Source organism: Crocuta crocuta, unplaced genomic scaffold, assembly GCF_008692635.1.
Source record: "Crocuta crocuta isolate KB4526 unplaced genomic scaffold, BGI_CrCroc_1.0 scaffold61, whole genome shotgun sequence".
In the NCBI taxonomy this organism is placed as follows: domain Eukaryota; kingdom Metazoa; phylum Chordata; class Mammalia; order Carnivora; family Hyaenidae; genus Crocuta; species Crocuta crocuta.
In genome coordinates this window covers 7,935,927-7,956,516 of record NW_027528369.1, presented here as the reverse complement: position 1 = coordinate 7,956,516, position 20,590 = coordinate 7,935,927, and the positions used below count along the sequence as shown (strand labels likewise).

At 58.2% G+C, this 20,590-nt stretch overlaps 1 protein-coding gene across 1 annotated transcript in view; it reads right to left on the bottom strand.

The window, feature by feature from the left end:
* CRISPLD2 (cysteine rich secretory protein LCCL domain containing 2) overlaps window positions 1–7,623 on the bottom strand; it is a 58,968-nt gene extending 51,345 nt beyond the window's left edge. Inside the window, exon 1 of the mRNA XM_077754081.1 lies at window positions 7,542–7,623. The gene's annotated coding sequence lies outside the window, so the exon portion shown is untranslated. The remainder of the gene's footprint in view (window positions 1–7,541) is intronic.
* Window positions 7,624–20,590: the final 12,967 nt, after the last annotated feature.

The following is a 20,590-nucleotide window of genomic DNA, read 5'->3' as shown; positions in this document are numbered from 1 at the left end:
GGGCACACCGCCGGCGGCCACCGAGTCTCAATCCTCCTCACAGCCCCGGGGGTAGTAACTGTTCCCCGAACACGGACCACAAGAGCCGCACCCACAATTCTGCCGCACGAGGCGGCTGGCAGGGAGGCGGGGGCCCCTCCCTCCTACTCCCCAGACCGGCGGGGTCACTGCGGTCATCAGCCCTGCGTCCGAGGGACCCGAGGCTCTAAGCAGAGAAGCGACTCGCTCGCAGGGGCTCAGAACACCCGTCGCGCTCCGTCTGGCCGTGGGCGCGACTCTCCCGCACGTGAGGGCACCGCCGGGCTCCGGCCGCGACAGCCGCACTCATTTCAGGGAGGAATGAGACGCCCGGCCAGCGGGACAGCAGCTAACCCGACAGGCCGGGGACGCCCCAGGCTCCCTCTGCTCTTTCTCAGAAGCACAAAGAACTCGAGATGTGAGTAAGGGCCAAGAGCAGATCTCAGTCATACCCACAAACCACCCAAAATTCTAGGAATGGAGCGGTGGCTGGGAGGGGGGCGGGGAGACACCGCGGCGCGCCGGGGGCAGCCCCGGGACTGGCCGGGGCCTCTAGGGAAGGGCGTCTGGGTGAGCACCAGACACCCGGGCAGGGGAGAGGGGAAGGGGGGGTCTTCGCTGCTGCGGGATCCAGTCAGTTTTCCTTAAACTCTTCCCGCAGGATTAGGGCTGGGGGGGGAGAGGGCGGCCAGTCCCTCCCCTGCAGCCGCCCCGCCCCCGGCCGTCCACAACCAGGCAGACAGGATCCTACAAGAAACCCATTCGACTTCTTTAATACGATGCCGAGGACACACAACACTCTGGGCAAAAACAGAACTCATTTTGCACAAAAAAAAAAAAAAAGAACTAAAAATCAGGTGTGTTCGATGTTAACAAAGAGCCACTGTAAAGTGCCGGCACAATGAATGAAGTGACATTTGCTCAAAACACCCTGTCCTTGATTCCTGAGGCCCCTCGTCTGCCTCCGCGCACGCATGCGAATGTGGAGCAAAGCTTCAGATAAACAGCGGGAGACCCCGGCCCCTCCCCCCAGCACCCGCAGTCAAGGGCCCCCCCAGGGCAGCGTGGAGAAGCGGGGACCGTGGGTCAGACCCGGGTTCGAACCCCCCAGGCAGAGCCCCGGGCTGCCCAGAAGGTCCCTCAGCCTCTGAGTCTCAGTTTCTCGAGGGGACAGTGAGGCCCTGAACTTCTCCGAGGGAGGGGGGGAGGGAGGGGAAGACGGCAAACGTCGTGGCTCCAGGGAGATCGACTGACTGTCTCCTGTCTCGTCCTGGGTGAATTCAGGCGTCTCAGCTCATTTCGGGCACCTGCTCAGCCTCCTGCCTGACATGCTGGGTGGTCTCCGTAAGGGGGAGTCACGGCCCCTGGCTCCGGACCAAGCTCAGAGACACAGGGCGCCGGGATCAGGGTGTGGCGTCTCCCCGCCGCCTTGCGGAGGGCAACCCCAGGGCAAGCCATCCGGGGCCACGGAGTCCTTGGGACATTCGGGCACCCGGGACAGTCCGCCCTCGAGAAAGGGAGGAGACCCCACAGCAGATAGATACAAAAGGCGTGAGGACACAGCTTGGAAACGGGGTCGGTAACATTAGGCGGAGGAAGGGACAGGGGCCGCTCTGGCCGGGGTGGGTGGCAAGGACCCGCTGAATTCTCAAGACGACGGAATGCCAGGCAGCAGGGGCCACAGGGACAAAGGCTCGGGGATGGTCAGCATCTCGGCACGACCAGCGGAGCTGGGGGAAGATGGGGGTCGCAGAGGACGGCGGGGCCAGGTGGCTAGGGGCCTTGGAGGCCACCATTAGGGGTCTTGATTTTTACTCCAGAAGCAGAGGGGCAGCAGCTGAGGGGATTCGGCCGACGGTTAACAGCCTGCTTTATGTTTTGAAAGGCCATCAGCAAACAACAACCCAGGCAGAGCTCGTGGACATAACCGTGAACAAAGAGCCAGCCTCCAGGGATTAAACGTGCTCAGTTCTGTTTATGTGAAGTTCAGAACCAGGCAAAACCAACCTGGGCCGTCACGCGTCTGGAAAGGCTGGCCCCTGGGGGCGGGGCCGTGGGAGGGGCCTGGGGCAGGTGGGNTTTTTTTTCTTTTGAAATCGCTCTGGCTTCTGCTTCCAGAATGGATCAAGGGAAGCCTGGGAGGCGGCAAGGAAGGAGATCCTCACGGCTGCCCTGGGCAGGGCGGTTGGGGGGGGAGATTGCAGGGCAGAGGCAGCTGCGGGGGCCTGGCCTCTGACAGCCCTTCAGAGCGGAGCCCGGATAAAACCCGGCGGGGGCCTCCCACTTGGACCAGACGCCGCGGCTCCCAGACAGGGCCCGGTTCATCCCAAGTCTGAGAGAGCACTTTGTCCAGCGACGCCGGAGCTGAAAATACCTTCGGTGCCAGTGACGCCCGAGCCTTGAAGGTTCCCGGGAATAAACAGGGTTTTCAGCGGCCGGGCACCCCGCCCCCCCGGGTTTTCAGCGGCCAGGCGCTCCCCCCCCCCAGGAGAACAGACTGGCTGTGTGGGAGACGGCTTGGGGGCAGCAGGGGAGAGGGGGCTGCGATAGGTGATATACATACTCGCAGATACGTTTTCGGGGCTGTCGAGGAACAGCCCATTGGCTCATTGTGTCAGAGGGGGCATTAGGGGCTTACGGACAGACGTACCTCCAAAGCTCCAGGGCACACGGGACACTAAATGTGGTCTGAAGGAAGATGCTGGAAACCCCAGGACACTTGCTCAGGCCCCAGAGCAATGAGTGCCAACCAGCTGAGCATTCTTCCAGAAGAAAGGCTCTGAGCCTGCCAGGAGAGGCCCCTGGACCCTGCCGGGAGGTGGCCACGCTGGCCCCCAAGGCTCTTCCTCCCATCTGGCTGTGTGACCTCCGTCAGGTGGCACCAGGCTCCGTAAACGGAACCTTCCCTACAGTTTCACACCACCCTCCCCCACGGGCCGGCCACCCCCACCCCGTGTTTGTGCCAGGGCCCCAGGGCCAGTCTTCGTCAGCTTTCTAGGGCAGGAGGCCCCACGTTCAAGCCTGCACCGGAAACCGTCGTTAAATCACCGCTTGCTGGCCCCACGCCCACAGCTCTGACTCAAGGGGCCTGGGGTAGGGCCTGAGAACCCGCATTTCTAGCAAGTTCCCAGGGACTGCTGCTCCCCCCGTTTGGAGGGGGACCCCACTTTCGACAGCCACTCCCCCAGACCGGAACAGCCTCAAATCTCATGCCCCGCCCTGATCTAATCCGGCAGTCCCCAAACTCCAGTCCTCGGGGTACCCCGGTCCCCAGCGCCGCCGCCTTCCCACCGGCTCCCGGGGCGCTAGGTCCCTGTTTTGTATTTTTACTTAAGACAGCCCGCACGGTGGGTTCACAGAAATTTGCCTGTAAAAGGTAATTTTCTATCACCACCATTTACAAAGAAGACGATCGGTTCCGCCTTGGTCGGAGGGTAGGAATAAACCTAGACACGCTGAAGTCACCAAGTGAGGCCCTCCTGCTGGGCACGGAGGCCGGCCGCAGGCTCTTACGCCTTTGCCGTAAAGGGCGAGCAGGGTGCTGGGCAGCCGTGGGGTCAGACAGCACCACCCACGTTCACCTTGACCTAAAAGGACGGCTCCTGGATCGGGGACCTTTGCTGCCGGGTCTGCGTGCACGCAGGCTCAGCCACCTCGGGGACTTGGGGGTGGGGTAGAGGGTGGCTCCCCGCACTTTGGGGGACACCGTTCATTTCCCAGCGATCTGTTCTGAAGTGCACGCCTTGCAGCTGGAGCCGGAAATCCGAACTCGGTGCAGCTCCCTCCACCTGCAGGCACCGTGTCCGCCCGGCCTGATGCCTGGACTCGAGCCACACCAAACGCAGCACCGTTTGCCCCAGGTGCCCGGCCCCTCCCGTCTCCAGGCTGTGGCACACACGCAGTGCCTCCGCCTGGGGCGCTCTCTGTCACCTTTCCCTGCAGCTGCTCTTGAAGGATCTCTCAGGCTCTTAACAAATCAGCCCCGGCAGATGCCATCAAGGTCCCCATCCTGGAGAGATCCAGAGGGGGCTCTTCCCAACCCAGGAGAACTTCAGAGCAGGCTCCATTCTGGGGCCCATCTGACTACAAACAGAATGGAAGCCCTGTTCTTTTTCCTTCTGGGGTACTGCCCGTCTGCGCTCACAGTGGGGTGCGGTCCAGAAATCTGGAGTGAGAACGTGGGATTTCATAATTTATAATATTTTTTAAACGCTGGCCCAGAAGTTGCATGGTCCGCGTTAGGAATGGCTTGGTCCCCCGGATCTTGTGGTTTTGTCTAAGCTGACACAGCCTTCGAGACGGTCAGAAAAGGCAAATCTCCCTGGGGCTGAGCCACGAGGGGCCGTCTGTCCTCATTGCCTTGACAAGGGGTGTCTGTCCACAAACACCCACAACTGCGCAGGCTGGGACACAAAGCCTCAGACAGGATTCAGTTGCTGCTGTGACCACAGGGGGAACGTCAGCATGTCCCCCCTCCAAACACCCAGACGCCAGAGTTCCCCACGTCCACGGCAGAGGGCGCTGGTCTGTTCCGGAACCAGACGAACTGCGTCTATGCTTCTTTAAGAAAGAAGCCAAGAAGGGAGATTGGAGAAAAGAAACGTGGTCCGTCCACACACTGGATTATTACTTGGCCATTGAAAGTAATGGAGCCCCGCATCGGGTTCTGTGCTGACAGCTCAGAGCCTGGAGCTGCTTCGGATTCTGTGTTTCCCCCTCTCTCTGCCCCTCCCCTGCTCATTCTCTCTCTCTCTCTCTCTACCCCTCCCCCACTTGCGCTGTCTCTCTCTCAAAAATAAACATTTAAAAAAATTTTAGGGGCGCCTGGGTGGCTCGGTCATTAAGCGTCCAACTTCGGCTCAGGTCAGGATCTCACAGTTCGTGAGTTCTAGCCCTGCGTCAGGCTCTTTGCTGACAGCTCAGAGCCCGGAGCCTGCCTTGGATTCTGTGTCTCCCTCTCTCTCTACCCCTCCCCTGCTCATGCTCTGCCTCTCTGTCTCAGAAAGAAGGAAGGAAGGAAGGGAGGGAGGGAGGAAGGGAGGGAGGGAGGAAGGAAGGAAGGAAGGTAGGTTGGGAATGGCTGGTCCTACCAACCACCACCAAACCTGCCCTGCCCTCCCTGTTCCAGAACGGAGCGAGCTTCATTTAAGACTTTACGAGAGGCTCGGGGTCCCCATCCCATGAAGGTCTGAGCATCTACTCAAGTCCATTAACGGAAGATAAAATGAATCGTGCCTGTGTTGTACTTTCCTTGTTTGACAAGCCATCAGCCCCATTGAGTGATGTTGGGCTTGCACATCTGGGACTGATCAAAAACCAGTGAGTTTACAAAAAAAAAAACCAAAAAACCTTCCTAGGTCTGGAGCAAGCAGACACAGAGGCACCTCCCGTGCGTAGTAAATTACACTGGTGACAGAGGAAAGAAATGTTCCAGCTCCCACAACGCCAAAGAGGTCAGCGTCTGAGGGTCCTGCCTCTGGGGGACCGTTTTCAAATGCAGCCTACGAAAGGCCAGAGAGCCAACCTGGGGTCTTTGAGGGAGGGACGGAGTGTGGGACTTCCGCCCAGGCTCCAGACCCCCCGCTACCAAGTCCAGGGGCAGAGCTCTGGGGGCCAGCACTGATCCCGACTCCACATGCACAAGAGGCCCTGCGTGGCGGCAGCAAGCAGGCTGGCCACTGGCTGAACGCCTCCCTCCAGAATCTGGGGTGGGGCCCAGCGGGGGGGTGGGCCGGGGGGGCAGCTCCCCCCTGTCCCGGGCTGCGTCACGTTGCATACGTACCTCAATCACCCGAGACTGCATTTCCTCCTTGTAAAAAGGAAGACAGTGCCCACCTCATAAAGAAGGCGGTGAGATCATCCACGTCAAACCCCGGGCACATCTGGCTCAGCCTTAAGTTTTGATACCGATACGAGCTGCTGGTATTGCTATAAATGTTACTATTGCTATTCCCAGTCCTATAGCTTAAGAGAGTCCGTAAAAACAATCAAAATCGCCTTCGGTCTCCTCCCAGGGTGCCTATCATTGAGAACCTGGGGCTTGGGCTTAACTCTGCCCGCAGGTTTCACCTGGAACCCTCCCGGACGGCACAGCGTCTTGTGTGAAGGTCAGGTCCGCAGGCAGAGCTCGTGGCTGGGCAGGGAGCTGTCTTCACAGAGGCAGGACCCAGCAGGTAAGAGCGCGGCGGCCGCAGGGGACCTGTTGCACAACCTTTACCTCGCCGAGCCTTGGTTTACTCATCTGTAGAATGGGGATCAAGAGGCCTCCTGCCCGGGCATGTGACAGGGATGAAAATGCAGGGAAGCAGCATGGCCTCACCCCTGCCACACCAGCAATACACCTCGCACACCTTCCACACCCATGTGGAAGCAGCCAGATCCGAGGCAGAAATAGCAAAGCAGGTGCAGAGAATACAAAGAACCTCAGAAGGCCTCTGGGTCCGGCTGGAGAGAAGGGCACGCCCCTCTCCTTGTGCTGCTCGCTCTCACTTGGCAGACTTAGACCCTAGAAGACCCCACCGGGGTAAGGCAGGGTCACCCCATTCTTCCAGGACACGGCACCCAGTGCTCAAGGGGAAATGCAAACCCACGTTGCAAGGCAAGCTGGCATTTGCACAGGCTGCCAGCTGCTTTCTCTCACCCGGAGCAGTAACTCACCTTTTGCCTAAAAGACGTCCAGTGGAAGCTAGACTTCAATGAACAGGAATCAGCTAAAGCCTTTCCTGGCTTGTCCACCAGCCCGGCCCTGGGCAAGGAGGCTGTGGCTCTGTCCCTCTAGCGTGGCCGGGGTCCCCAGGACCGCAGAGCTGAGCCCTCAGCGCTCAGGTCGGGAGCCCCTCCCCCCACCAGGAGTGTATGCGGATGCCCGCTCTGGCCAAGAGGCCCCGCATGTGCCCCAAACCTGCAGGCACTGTCATGCCCCACGCCGGACACGTCCCTCTGGAGCTATGGGGGGAGGGCTGGGTCCCAGCCCTGGCTCTAACTGGACAGTCACTTCCCCCTCCGGCCCTCGGTGTCTTCATCTGAAATGTGGCGAGAGGGTGGCTACCTGGCAGGTTTGTTGCAAATGAAACCATAAAGGGGCGTGGCGTTGTAAACGGGAGCCGAACGCACACGCCGGCCGCACGACCGCGGCCATCCGCATGTGGGTAGACACACTCAGACCCCTGCCGCAGCCATGCCATCAGCTTTCCATTTACTGACGCCCACTGTGTACACAGGAATGCAACCGATGCTAGCGAACTGCGTAAGGGAGCCAAGAATACCCGGCTCCAGGAGCACGAATATGCGGCCAGACCGTCAGCCGGGCTCTGAGCCCCGACGCCCTCGCCTCCGGCCTGTGAGGTGTGGGGCCAATGCCTTGTCCTCGGGGAGCCTCAGTTTCTCCGTCTGCGAAGGGCCGCGCGGCTGAGCCGGGTCTGGGTTCGGGGTAGTGCCTTTGCAGAGTAAGCCCCGGGAGACGGAGTCGGGCGGCCCCGGTCGGATCGCAGCCTGGAGAGGAGGGGACGCGGAGTCACACTTACCTCCGCAGGGCGTCTCCCGTGTCGGGCAGCGGCAGCGGCGCGGGCACGGCGGGCACGGCGGGCGCAGCGAGCTGGTCGCACGNCGGCGCCCTTGACCAAGAAAGTACCGTTTCCACTGGGCGCTTACCATGCGCCCGGCGAGGCGCCAAGCACTTTCCACCAGTTTGCAAATTTACCAAATCCCATCTCCCTGTGGTTCAAATGGAAAATGGGAATAAGGAAGCGACCTCCCGGGTTCGTAGCAAATAAAACCGGGAAGGGTGTGGGCCCCGTAAACCGTGGCACGGAATACACATTTGCTGAATTTACTCCCACCGTCCACACGGTGGTAGAAAACTCCACTCAACACATAACAGGCGCGCGCGCGCGCGCGCACACACACACACACACACACACACACACACAGTGCAGCTAAAGAAAGGAAGCCTCAGAAACATTCCCGGATGGCAGCAGTTAAACCATGAGCCAGGCTGGGCACTTTACCTTCATGATCCCAGAACACATTCACAGGAATCCAGTGGTAGGGATGGTCCCATTTCACAGACCAGGCACCTGAGGCCTGGCGAAGAGCGCGCCGCGAGTCCCACAGCTGGTGAGAGGTAGGCTTGGTCGAGCTACATTTTGCCCCCAGGCATTTAGCGTCCTTAACCTGTGCAGGTAAATACCTGTCAGTTTATAGCCAGGAGAAACTGCTTTTGAAACAGGTAAATCTAAGGTCCTGGGCGGCAGGTGAAGAAACCAAGGCTAGAGGGGCTAAGGGACTAGAGGAGAGTGTGGACCTACTGTGTGCGGACCAGAGCAGGAGAAGCCTGTCCTTGCGGCCCCGTCCCTGCACGAAGACCACCGGGAACCCACCACTCGGCACCAGCGGGCGGACAGCACCCCTCTGCGATCTCCAGCATCAGGGGCGCCCCGAGAGGCCAGAGCAGATGGGGGGACACAGATGGACAGCGAGTGGGACAGGGACGAGGGAAGGCCCTTCAATGACGGGCAGGGCGCGTGTGGCCCAGGTTCAGGAATCCGAAACGCTTGCCCAGGGTTTTGGTGCAGCTCAAATGCAAACAAAGAGCGGCACCGGCACCCTGTGATCGTTTCCTGGACTCTTCTCACTTTGCAGCATCACGCCAGCTCAACAGGCATCTGGTACCTACTAAGCACCTACTGTGTGCCAGGCTCTGTTCCAGACACTGTGGGCATTCGGTGCCGAGCAGACCGGCCCAGAACAAGCTCCCCATTCGACAAAGGACAAACCCCGGGAGAAGAGGTGCCTCTCAGGCACCGGGCCTCGCATGCGTTATCCTGTTGATCGCCCCCACTCCCACTCTCGAGGCTGGGGCCGCGGCCATCAGGAAAGGCACGGGGTGCAAGTAGTGTCCCAGAGGCCACACTGCTCCCGAGGGGAGGACTGGGGTGTGGGCTCACGTTCCTGTCCCCTCAGCTGTCACTGCCTGTGCACCAATAAACCTTGGGTCCCGGGGGGGGGGGTGGAGTACACTGGGTCCCCACCCCAGCAGGGAGGAAGGGAAGCCATGTGGGATCAGACTTCGCATGGGGGCTAAGGAGGGGCAATAAACATCCAGAGCTCTGCTAACTCGAAGCCCCACCTTCTGGTCGATGCTCTCTGTGGCAGCTCTGCAGGCTCCTTGCTGGCCCAGGGTGGCTCTGGGGACACCCTTCCCAGTCTCTCAATGTCATCCCCTAGCCAGCCTCCCAGCTCCTCTCCAGCCTGGCAGCCCCTGCCCCAGGGCCCCGCACACCATGGAAACTTCCAGGCCCTCACCCCTCTCTCCTCTCATCTGCCCCCCTGCTTCTCGTCTGCCCCACCGAGCCTCCGTGGCCTGGCATCTGACCATGCCCACCCCTGCCCACTGACTTCCAGCAAGTGCCGCCCCGTGCCAGGCACCGTGCCCAAGACATCACTGGCATCCGCCGGTGACCCTCTCACAATATGGTGAGGCGAGGGGCTCTAGTGGGCCCTGTTTTATAAATGGGGAAACTGAGGCTCAGGTCACTTGGCTATTGAGTGCTGGGGTTGAGACTCCAACTCAGGCAGTCCAGGACCACCGCCATGACCTTGGCCTCTAAACCCGGTGACCTGAAGGGATTAGGGAATCCACTGGGCATTTCTGAGCTCTTTCATTTCTCTTTAAGCTTTTTATTTGGGTGGGGGAGGGCCAGAAAGCGAGGGAGAGAGAAAATCTTCACTGTCAGCATGGAGCCCGTTGTGGGGCTCAATCCCATGAATCTCGAGATCATGACCTGGGCCGAAATCAAGAGTCAGATGCTTAACTGACTGAGCCACCCAGGCGCCCCTTGTTTCTCTTTAATATCCCAGTCTGGCTAACATTTCTCAGATGGGATGTTATGGTTACCATTGCTGTGTAACAAATTATCCCACAATGTAGCGGCTTCACACAACCATGTTGTTTTACTCGTAGTTCTGCAGGTCAGGCGTCCGGGAAGGACCAGCTGGGTGGTTCTTCCTCATGCGTCTCTCGAGCCACTGTTGTCACGTGCCAGCAGGGGGGCTGGACACGCGGCCGCCACCCACGTGGTGGGGGCTCAGCGGGAGGTCTCGACTGAAGTGCTCCCATGTGGTCCTTCCTGGAAGGTAGTCTCAAGGTAGTCTGAATTTCACTCTACCCAAAGCAAGCCTCCCAAGGGAAGCAGGTGGAGGGTGCGTGACCTGTGAAATCAGAGGAGGTCACGTCTGCCATACTGTTAGTGGAATCACAGAGCCTGCCGAGGCGCAGGGCACGCTTCTCAACAGGTGGAGCCCAAAGCATTTGCAGACAAGATACGCGAAAACACCCAGCCTGGCACCAAGCAGACTCTCCATGAAAGATACTCCATTCTTCTTCGGGGGCTAAGCTAAGGGGTCCCGTGGAATGAGCACCACCTTTCTGTCTCCATGGATGAGGGCCAATCCTGACCCCCCACACACACCAGGTGTGTGTCTTTGCTCAACCCACCTAACCTCTCTTAGTGACCCCCCTGGGAGCCGACTGAGTCTGTAACTCGCTGGTTGGTGCCATCGATTGGAACGGGTCAGGCTGGGCTCTAGTCCCAACCTCTCCACTTTCAAGCTGCTGGCTTGGGCTCAGCTCCCCGTCTGTAGACTGAGGCTGAGGACAATGGCATCCGTGTCCCTACGGGCTGCCTTGAAACCATTTCATGGTTTCAAGGTATACACTAACGAATGGAAAATCACTAGAACGGGGTCTGGCCCGTAGCAGGAATTAGTTAATGTTACTGTCATTAGAGCCACCAAAGTGAAAACAAGAGGCAGGGCATTTTGATTTTGATGAACAGTTTTCCATCATTGTGCAATCCTAGAGCCTAATTTCCAAAAAGTAACGTTTGGATTTGAATCTGATGATGTGTCATGGGGAGTGTGGGTTCCTGAGGGGCCCTGAATGGGAAACGGCCAAGATGTGCCCAGGAGTCTTCGTGGGAACGGACCGGCCACGTCTCTCCTTGGAAATCCCAGGTCTGCTGGCCAGGCGGGAGTCGAGTCCTGGCGTGTCTGAGACCAAAGACAAGCTCTCTCCGGTCATAAAGGAGCCCGGCCTAAAGAGGGAGCGTGCCTGCAAGCCTGTCCCGAGATCCAAAAGTTCCTTCCCTCTGCCCCCTTGCTCTCCCGGCACCCAGGGGGGCTGCTTGGAGGGCCACACCCGTAAATGCACAAGAGGGGGCCGCACCTGAAGGGTCCGTCATTCGGAGCAAAGACCAGGTCGGTCTCCCCTATGCCGACGTGGCTGCCACAAGGCTGGTGGGTCTTGGACTCACACCAACATCTCTTTCACCAGCTGTTTTCATCACAAGTTCTTGGGCTGGGGAGTTCCATCAAGGGCCCGGCCCGGGGACTTCTGGCTTCTGGGCAGTTCCTGCCACGCNACCATTCCACTAACGATCTGAGACACGGAGACGTGGAGGGGGTGCCACTTTGTGATGGCCGCGGCTTAGAAAGAGGAACCAAAGGGTCATGAATGGTGGCACGTCTGGGTGACAGCTAGCAATCGTGGGGGCCCCCGGGGCCTCAGTGGGCTGGGTTTGCTGCAGAGGATGGGTAGGGGCTGAGTCCCACATCTTCTGCCAGCCGGCAACTCTCTGGGGGCCGTGCAGGCCCTGCCAGCGGGGAGGTGTGGGCCAAGGTCCTGATGGAGTGAAGCTGCAACAGACACGCACCCAAGGCCGTGCAGGCAGAGAAGGGGGCTTCCGGAAGGAGGGCAGCTTGGTGTGGAACCCGAGCGCAGTGAGGACCCTCAGAGAACCAGAGTCAGTCCTGGAAGGCGTCAGGAAGCCTGGCGATATTTTGGGTGCATTTCTCACAGCCCCGATTTGGGGGCCCTTCCTCCTCCCTCTGCGTCCAGGCTTCGTCTGCTTCCTGTGCACGTGACCATCACACCAGCATGGCTTCACACCCCCCTGCTTCCACGGACCAGCTCAGGCCGGGCCCAAGCACCTCCCAGTCCCCATTCCCGGAGCCAGAATCTAACTGGCCCTGCTGGGAGCCGAAGTCCACCCCCAGTCAATCGAGTGAGACGCAGGTGGCGCTGTCAGGCATCCTGAACGCGATGGCAGGCACCGTGGGCTGGGGTGATGTGCCCTATGGCCAGACAGATGGGGAGGGCCCCGGCTGAGTCTTTGCATCCTTCCGAAAGGGGAGACCCCATCTGGTAATTTCACGAGACTCCCTCCTCACCTTGCTTTGAAATTATTAGTTGGGAGGTGCCTGGGTGGTTCAGTTGGTTGAGCGTCCAACTTCGGCTCAGGTGATGATCTCACAGGTCATGGGTTCAAGCCCCGCGTCGGGCTCTGTGCTGACAGCTCGGAGCCTTGAGCTGCTTCAGATTCTGTGTCTCCCTCTCTCTAACCCTCCCCTGCTCATGCTGCCTCTCTCTCAGAAATAAATAAAACGTTAAAAAATAAAAATAAAAAAAGAATTAGTTGGGGCTCTCCCCAGACCAACGTCCAGACACGCCCAGGTTCCCGCGGTCACTGGGTTTCTGCGCCATCCCTGACCTCCAGGCTACAGCGACGACCATGACTGGAAACTCCTCAGGAAATCCAGCTCTTTCTGCAAGATTTGCTTTCTCCCTGGGTGACAATCAGGCTTTTCCAGGGGAGGCTTGGCCCGGAGTTGCACGCCCAGGGTGTGGTGTTTCCAGAAGATTCTAAACCTTTCTGTCAGCCTGGGAGGAAGCCAAGCCTCCTGACACTGTTCATTCTAACCCCAGGGCGTGTGCTGGGTCCTTCTGCGAGCTGGACCCCTCCTCGCCAGCACCATGCCCCCCCCACCTGCTAGGGAGGGGCCCTCACACACCTCCTCAGGGCCCTGAACTTCCAGATCCCCTGTGAGGCCTTGAGTCCAAGTCCATCACACCTGCCTTGACGTCTCTGTCCCCCCTACCCCCACCATGGCCAGAAATGAACTGTTGATCCTTAGTGTCATCCCTTCCATCTTCGTTCTCCAAACTGTCCGCACTCCTGTCTCTACGAACGCCGTCCCCACTGGGCATGACCGTCCCTACTCACCCCCACCCCAGAAAACAATCAGAGGAGCAGTTTGTGGCCAGAGTCTGAAAAGCAGGGCACATGAGTGCGTCGGTTTCCTGAGGGCTGGTAACAAATGGCCACGGACAGCGCTGGGGGGGGGACTGAAAGCGCCAGGAATCCGTTCTCTCCAGAGCCCTGAGTCTGAGACCAAGGTGCTGGCTGCCCGTATTCCCTCTGGAGGCTCAAGGGGAAGATTCCTGCCTCCTCCAAGTTCTCTTCTGTCCAGATCGTGTCTTTCTCGAAGCACAGCGGCCACGTAAGGGAAGAGCCACACCGATCCGGTCGGATCTCATCTCCTTATGTCTGCAAAGGCCCCATTTCCAATCACGGCCATGTCGTGAGGTTCCAGGTGGCTGGGAGTTAGGGAGGGACCCCCTTCCCTCGGCTCTGAACGGCATAACCAAGAACGTGGTAGAAGGGATGGCGGGCCAGGCGCTCCGAAGCTGCCAGCCTCCGCTCCCCCCCGCTCGGAAGCCCTCCCCCATCGCTGTCCGGGAGCCCACGCCGCCCTGTGGGGAGGCCCCGACGTGCATTCGCCACCAGGTGCCCAGATGGTGTCCTGGGCGCCAGCAGACGAAGAACAGGAAAGATGAACGCAGCGCGGGGCATACAGCAGGCGCTCACCGATGCTGCTGAGGGGAACTCGCGGGCACTGGGGACAACTGAAGCCACTAATAACCAGAACACGCCGGGGCGCCGTCCTCCTTGTGACCCGAACCAAGGCAAACTGAGACTTTTATTTCCAAACGCCGGGGTGGCTGCAGTGTTCCCGAAACATCGGCCACGCGGCCCCCCAGGGAGGACACACCCGCCGGCGCCAGGCTGGGACCCACGGGCAGTGCAGCCTCTGCCCTCGCTCTCACACCAGGGACAGCCGTGCGGGGGCGCCGTGCAGCCTCCCGGGGGTTGGCAGGCCACACGGAGGCAAACCGAGGCGCCTGAGCTGACCGCCAGCACCAACCGCCCGGCATTCCAAGTGACCTTGGACCCCCAGGGGGGCTCAGTCAGGTAAGTGTCCGACTTCGGCTCAGGTCATGATCTCACTGTTTGTGGGTTCGAGCCCCACGTCGGGCTCTGTGCTGACAGCTTGGAGCCTGGAGCTGATTCTGTGTCTCCCTCTCTCTCTCTCTCTCTCTCTCCGCCCCTCCCCCGCTTGTACTCTGTCTCTCTCTCAAAAATAAACACTAAAAAAGATAAATAAATAATAAAAGCTTTTTTTTTAAAAAAAAAAAAAGGTAATTAAGGTAAAATGAGGTCATCCTTGTGACTGGTGCTGCATCCGCTGTTGAACACCCCCCCCCGCCCCGGGTCTGGCGCGTTGTCATGGCGCCCAAGCAGAGCCATGCAATTTGCTTACAGCTCAGACCGTGCGGCCCCACCTCCCTGCTTCTCCACACCTTTGAGCTGGAAATTTGAAGTGACCGTGGCTCAGCCCCTGCTCTGTCGTCAGAGGACAGGGAACCGTTCCTTCCTCGAGGGTCCAGCTGGCCTCCAGCCCCGAGCTCCCGCCTGACGCTCAGGTGCCCACGCAGTCCTCTCGGAGTATAAACTTGCTTATGATACAGCCTGTGCAGGCGTTGTGCAGTGCACACACTTACTGCAGGGCACGTGCTGCTTTCTCTCCTCTGCCTTGAAGGAACCGAGGCCCAGAGGGGTTGCCCATCCCACACACGCACATGGCTGAGGTTGTGAGCTCCGGGACCTCCGGGCCGCCGTCTACCCCCCATCGCCCCCCTGCATGGCTGTCCCTCCTCACCTCTGAGGCTCTGTGGTCGGCTGAAAACAGCCCCCAAGGGTGTCCCTTCCTACTCCTTGGCCCCTGTGAATTTACATCACAGGATGCATTTTTCTCCTGGGGCTGCTGAGACAGAGCCACGAAGGTGGGGCGGGGACAGTGAAGCAACAGTTCTGGAAGCCAGAAGCCCTGAATCAAGGGGTCCTCGAGCCCCTCAGCTCCCGCCGGCCGTGGGCAGTTGCTGGCGCGCTCCCCTCGGCCCCCAGCCTCTGCCCCCATCTTCAGCGGCCGTGTGCCCCGTGTGCCCTGGTCCCCTCCTCCCGTCCCTGGCCAAGACGCCAGTGCCTGCCTGCGCCGGGGCCATCTGGACCAGCATGACCTCACCGTGGTCCCTCCGCAGACCTCCCAACAAGGTCACATTTGGGGGGGGCGGCTCTGTTCCACCCGCTACACATGGTAAAAGGGACTTTGCTGATGTGATTAAGGAGCCTGAAGTGAGATTACCCTGCATCCCCCCGTGGGTGCCGCGTGGTCCGATCGGGAAGCAGGGGGGGTGGAGATCAGAGAGGAGAAGGCGACGCGGTGACTGAAGCAGAGGTGGGAGTGACGGGCACGGATGGCGGAGGAGGGGCCTCGAGCCACCGGCGCCTCCGGGAGCTGGGGGAGGCCAGGGAGCCGACTCTCCCCTGCAGCCTCCAGAAGGGACACAGCCCTGCCCGCACCCTGACCTGGGCCCCGCGAAGCCCCCTTTGGACTTGTCATCACAGCAGCCACAGGACCCCGGCACGGGCCCCGACCAGCTGCGCCTGTGAACGGGCGCGGGGCCCGCACCGCCCCTGGCAGGGATTCTCCCCGGGAATCAGCGCGGGAACCGCTTCCCGCCGGGGCTGCGCGGGGCAGGGGCGGCCGGCGGCTCGCGGACCACACAGCTCTGGCCTCGCCCTGAGTCATCCGGCCCGAGAGGCGCCTCGTTAGAGCCTCTTTACCAGAAAGGGCCCGGGTTTGCCCTCAGTATTTGTCTAGTGATCGAGTAACACTTTCCAGCTGCAAGCCCGGCCCCCCAGTCTGCGTGGTCTGGGAGGCTCCCCGGCCCTCGAAGCGCCTGCGGTGTCCCGGGGGACAGCAGCTGGCCTGCACCGCCCGGCGACCCTGGACGCGCCTGCTGGAGCCCCGACGGCCGCGGGCAGGAGCCCAGGGCCCCTCGGAGTCACCTCCGTGGGACGGGCGGCCGCTCACAGGGGGGTGTGTACTTGCTACAAGGGGCGGGTCCAAACGCACCGTCTAAGATGGAGGGGAGAAGCCTTCCTGCCTTTTCCACAGGCTCCGCCCCCTGCGAGGACTCTCCTCACCGCATCAGGGCCCCCACCCCCCACCCCGGCTGGTCCAGGGCCATCTCGGCCTGAGAGCTGCCCGCTGCTGCTCACGTCCGCAGCCTCTCTGCCCAGACAGGGTCACATTCACAGGTGCTGGGAATTAGCGCTCGGAGGTACTTAGTGGCCCCGCTGAACCCACCACAGCCACCATGTCACCTCCGGCGGGTCTCCCCTGAGGCCACACCGGCTGCCGGGCTTGTGGAGCCGCACCGCGACCTCCTCACCCCGGGGTGGCCCTCAGCCCTTCGGCCTCCAGCCTTCCCCTCCATCGACCTCCCTCCCTCCACTCGGGACCTGCCACACCGCGTCCCCAATCTGTCATCTCCCCTCTCACCGGCGGGAGCTGGAGGGAAGATCTCCCCGTGCGATGCAAGGGTCCTTCTTTCAAGACCATAGCTCCCCTCTGGCTGTTCATCGGCCTGAAGGTCAAGTTCAACGGGCCTGACTCTTCCTGCCTAAGCGGGGAGTGAAGGAACTTGGGGAAATCCGTTGTCTTCAGAGGTACGAACACGTAGGAACGCTAAGAGCTGAACTCCCACTAAGCAGGCCCGGCGNCGGGGGCCCAGGGGGCACCGTGTGCACAGTAAGGTGCGCACAGCCCCCCGGAGCCCTGACAAGCATCTCCGCCCCGGTAACCGCAGGCACAACACGGAATGTTTCCACCACCTCGTGGCCCCCACCTCCCACCCCCTCGGCTCATTCTAGAATGTCAAAGAAATGGAATCCTGCAGCGTGTTAGCACCCATCGCTTCCCCCACAAGGGAGCACATTCAGGCCTCCCGCTCATCAAGCTTGGCCAATGAGGAAAGATTTTTAAATATCAATCCATTGATTTGTATGTTTAAAAAATAAAATGCTTCCACCGGGCTGCTGTGAGGTTCGGGTGGGATCAGAGGTACAGAGTGCCCGACACTTATTTAAAAGCTTACAAACGACAGTCATTATCATTATGCCTCCTCTCGGTTCACTTTGCAGATGAAACTATCATCTGGAAACCCAAGCCTGACTGAGACACTCCAGTGCTTGCAAACCTCAATTAGCTTCACTACTGACAGCTTTCTGGGATGTCTCTCTCTCTCTCTCTCTCGCACCCATCCCCCTACCCCCTACCTGGCCCACAGACGGTCCCACCCACCCTGTGGTTCAGCCTCATGGAACTTCTTCCTGTTCTCTGAATCCACAGGAGCCTTTTGTGCCCCTGGGCCTTTGCACATGCTCTCCTCCCTCCCACTGAGGAACACCAACCCACCACTTAAGACCCGGCACCAACGCCAGCTGCTCTGGGAAGACACGTGGTCGGCAGGCTGCAGGTGCCCACACCAATGTCTCCCTTAGCACGACCCTTCGCTTTCTCTCTTTCTGCAGGGATCATGCAAATTACTTTACTCAGCTGGGTAAGGTCAGCTGAATTATGGGTCCCAATTCCCCATATTGGCAGATGCGTGCAAGCCAGGGGCCCCGCCCACGCATACACCCCAGGGCACTGTTGAATGTACACTGATGGCCCCAGGTGACGCGCCAGAACACAGCATCCCGCGAACTTGGGGCAGAAGGAAACCTGTTCAACAGCGCGCACCTCCAGCCGCGTGGTCTGACCCAAGGGCAAACGGAAACACGCCGCTGCCTATNCAGAGTCGGGGAAATTTCTGGTCCTCCCTCCTTAGACCCGGGCCTCTCTGAGTCAGTGCCGCTGACCGAGCCCGGGACGGGTCAGTGGAAGGGAAGGTTAACAGGTTCCTGTGAGTGACGTGATTGTGCTCCATCCAGAGAAGGAGCCAACTCTAGTGCGGAAATGGCAGCTTTCCGCACAGAAAGACGTCTCCGGCTTCCCAGAATTCCTAATCAAAACAGGGTGCCGCCAGCGTACAAGCGCTCCGAGGTGAAGTGTTCTTTACTGATGTTTCCCCCTAATAAATCACCGTCCTCCGAGAGCACTGGCTACTTGGCTTCTTTTCGAGTCTCTGCGGAGGGTGCGCGCGGACTTGGTGGCTGATGTGCTGATGACTCAGGAGAAGAGGGAAGACCGGCTGCACTTCTGAAAGTACGTCAGCAAAAGATAAGCCAGCCTGCCGTGTTTATCAGGGAGATGTCGGCGTTTATTTTTTAAATTATCCCAAGAGGCATCATAGAAAGGAGACAGTGTTGGGGAATTTTCTATAGTGCTTCCTTGCCGTGTACCCTTGGGAAAGTCACTTCCCTTCCCCCCCCCCCCCGCCCCCCACCGCCTGTAAATGAGGGTCGGAAGCATGATCTATCGCACAGGGCTGCCGGGCAGCTAAGGGAGAAGACTATGAAGTGCTTAGTACCTGGTAAGTGCACCGTGTCCCCTGTGCAAGTACGCGTTTAATGAGTGATACACTCGCTATTCGTATTAAAAATAGACTCTTGGCTGTGAGTACATTCACTCCCTCGATGAGTCACGCTCTGTTAGTGAGTGGGGGGGGGGAAGGAAATAACACAGATGAAAGGCAAAAATCAAGGTCATGGAAAACAGAAAATTAGAGTAAAGCAATGAAACCAGAAACTGGTACTTTAAAAAAGACTAATAAAATTAGACAGACTTCTAGCATGACTCACAGAAAAGGGCGGGGGGAGACAGAGAGAGAAGGGGGAAGGGGAAGAGACACATGACCAATACCCAGAATAAAAAGGAGCCTTCACCAGACCTCACAGACCCTAAAAGGGCAATGTGAGAATACTTTAAGCATCTCTATGCCCATAAACTCAACGAGACGGGGGACGCCTGGGTGGCTCGGTTGGTTGGGCGTCCGACTTCAGCTCAGGTCACGATCTCATGGTTCATGGGTTCGAGCCCCAAGTCGGCCTCTGTCAGACAGCTCAGAGCCTGAAGCCTGCTTCTGATTCTGTGTCTCCCTCTCTCTCTGACCCTCCCCTGCTCATGCAGTCTCTCTCTCTCTCAGAAATAAATTAAAAAACCACTAAAATTAAAAAAAAAAAAAGCAAACTCAACGATACGGACGAATGAGAAAGATTCTAGATAAACCACAGATGAGCAGAGCTCACCCAAGATGAACTAGAGTGTTGTCCAAGAGTCCTATTTCTTGGACTATATCGTAAAGAAATTGAACTTGTAGCTTAAAAACCTTCCAAACAAATCTTGAGGCCCAGATAGTTTTACTGGTGAATTCTACTTCTACCGAATGTTTAAAGAAGAAACACCACCAATCTGACACCAGTGTCTCCCAGAAAATAAAAGAGAAAGAAACCCTCATTTCATGAGCCCACTATTATCCTGACCCTCAAACCATATGAAGACAGGACAAGAAATGTGTACAGACCACTGGGCACCGTGAACACAGGCACAAACATCTTCAACGGAGGTGAGCAAACTGAATCCAGCAAGCTATAAAAAATGCCATATGCCATGACCAAATGGTGTTTATCCCAGGAATGCAAAGCGGACAATGTATTTTAAGAAAATTAATCAAAATATTCCATTATATTAAAGACTAGAGAAAAAGAAAGCACACGATCATATCAAAATTAGTGCAGAACGATATTTGACAAAAATCGGCATCTGTTCATGATCAAAACGCCAGGAAAGCGGAGAGAAGAGAACTTCCTTAATGTGACCCAGGACACCTACAAAAACTCCTTAGTGAGCATTATACCTGATGGGGAAAGACCAAATGACCTCCCTGAGACTCAGAAACAAAGTGTATATACATATATACACTTAACCATTCCTATGCTACGTTTTGCTGGAAGGCTCAGCCAGTGAGATGTTGCAAGAAAAAGAAATCGTGGCGTATGGACTAGAAAAGAAGAGAACCGTCCTTGTTTGCATAAGTCATTGTCTACACAGAGAATTTTAAGGATCCTGTAAGAGCAGCTGATTGAAATGATGAGTTGAGCACAGTCTCAGGGTACAAGGTCGACAAAGTTCTCTCATATTTCTGTACAATAGCAATAAACAAGTGATAACAGAAAGCTTGCGAACAATACCGTTTACAATTCTTCCTCCAAGATGAAATACTTAGGTATAAACCTAATTAAACTTGCACACGACTGGTACGTTCCCTGAAAGCACCGATAACAGAAATCAAAGACCTAAATAAAGGGAAAGGTATGGTGTTTAGGCATTAGAAGATTCGATGTAACTAAGGTGCAAATTCTCCCCAAAATGACACATTTCCAAACAAAATTCCAGTACAGTTTTTGCAGACAGAGACAAGCTGAAAGTCAAACCAATGGGGAAAGCAAGGGACCCAGAAGACAGAAAATTCTTCTGAGAAAGAGTAAGGTGGAACTTGCCCTGTGCCTGCAGAGGCTGCACCCGCGCTGGGCTCTCCCTGCCCCCCCTCAGTCTGCCCTCCCTCTGGATTCTTCCCCCCAGCCCCCTCCCCCAGCTCACTCTGCCC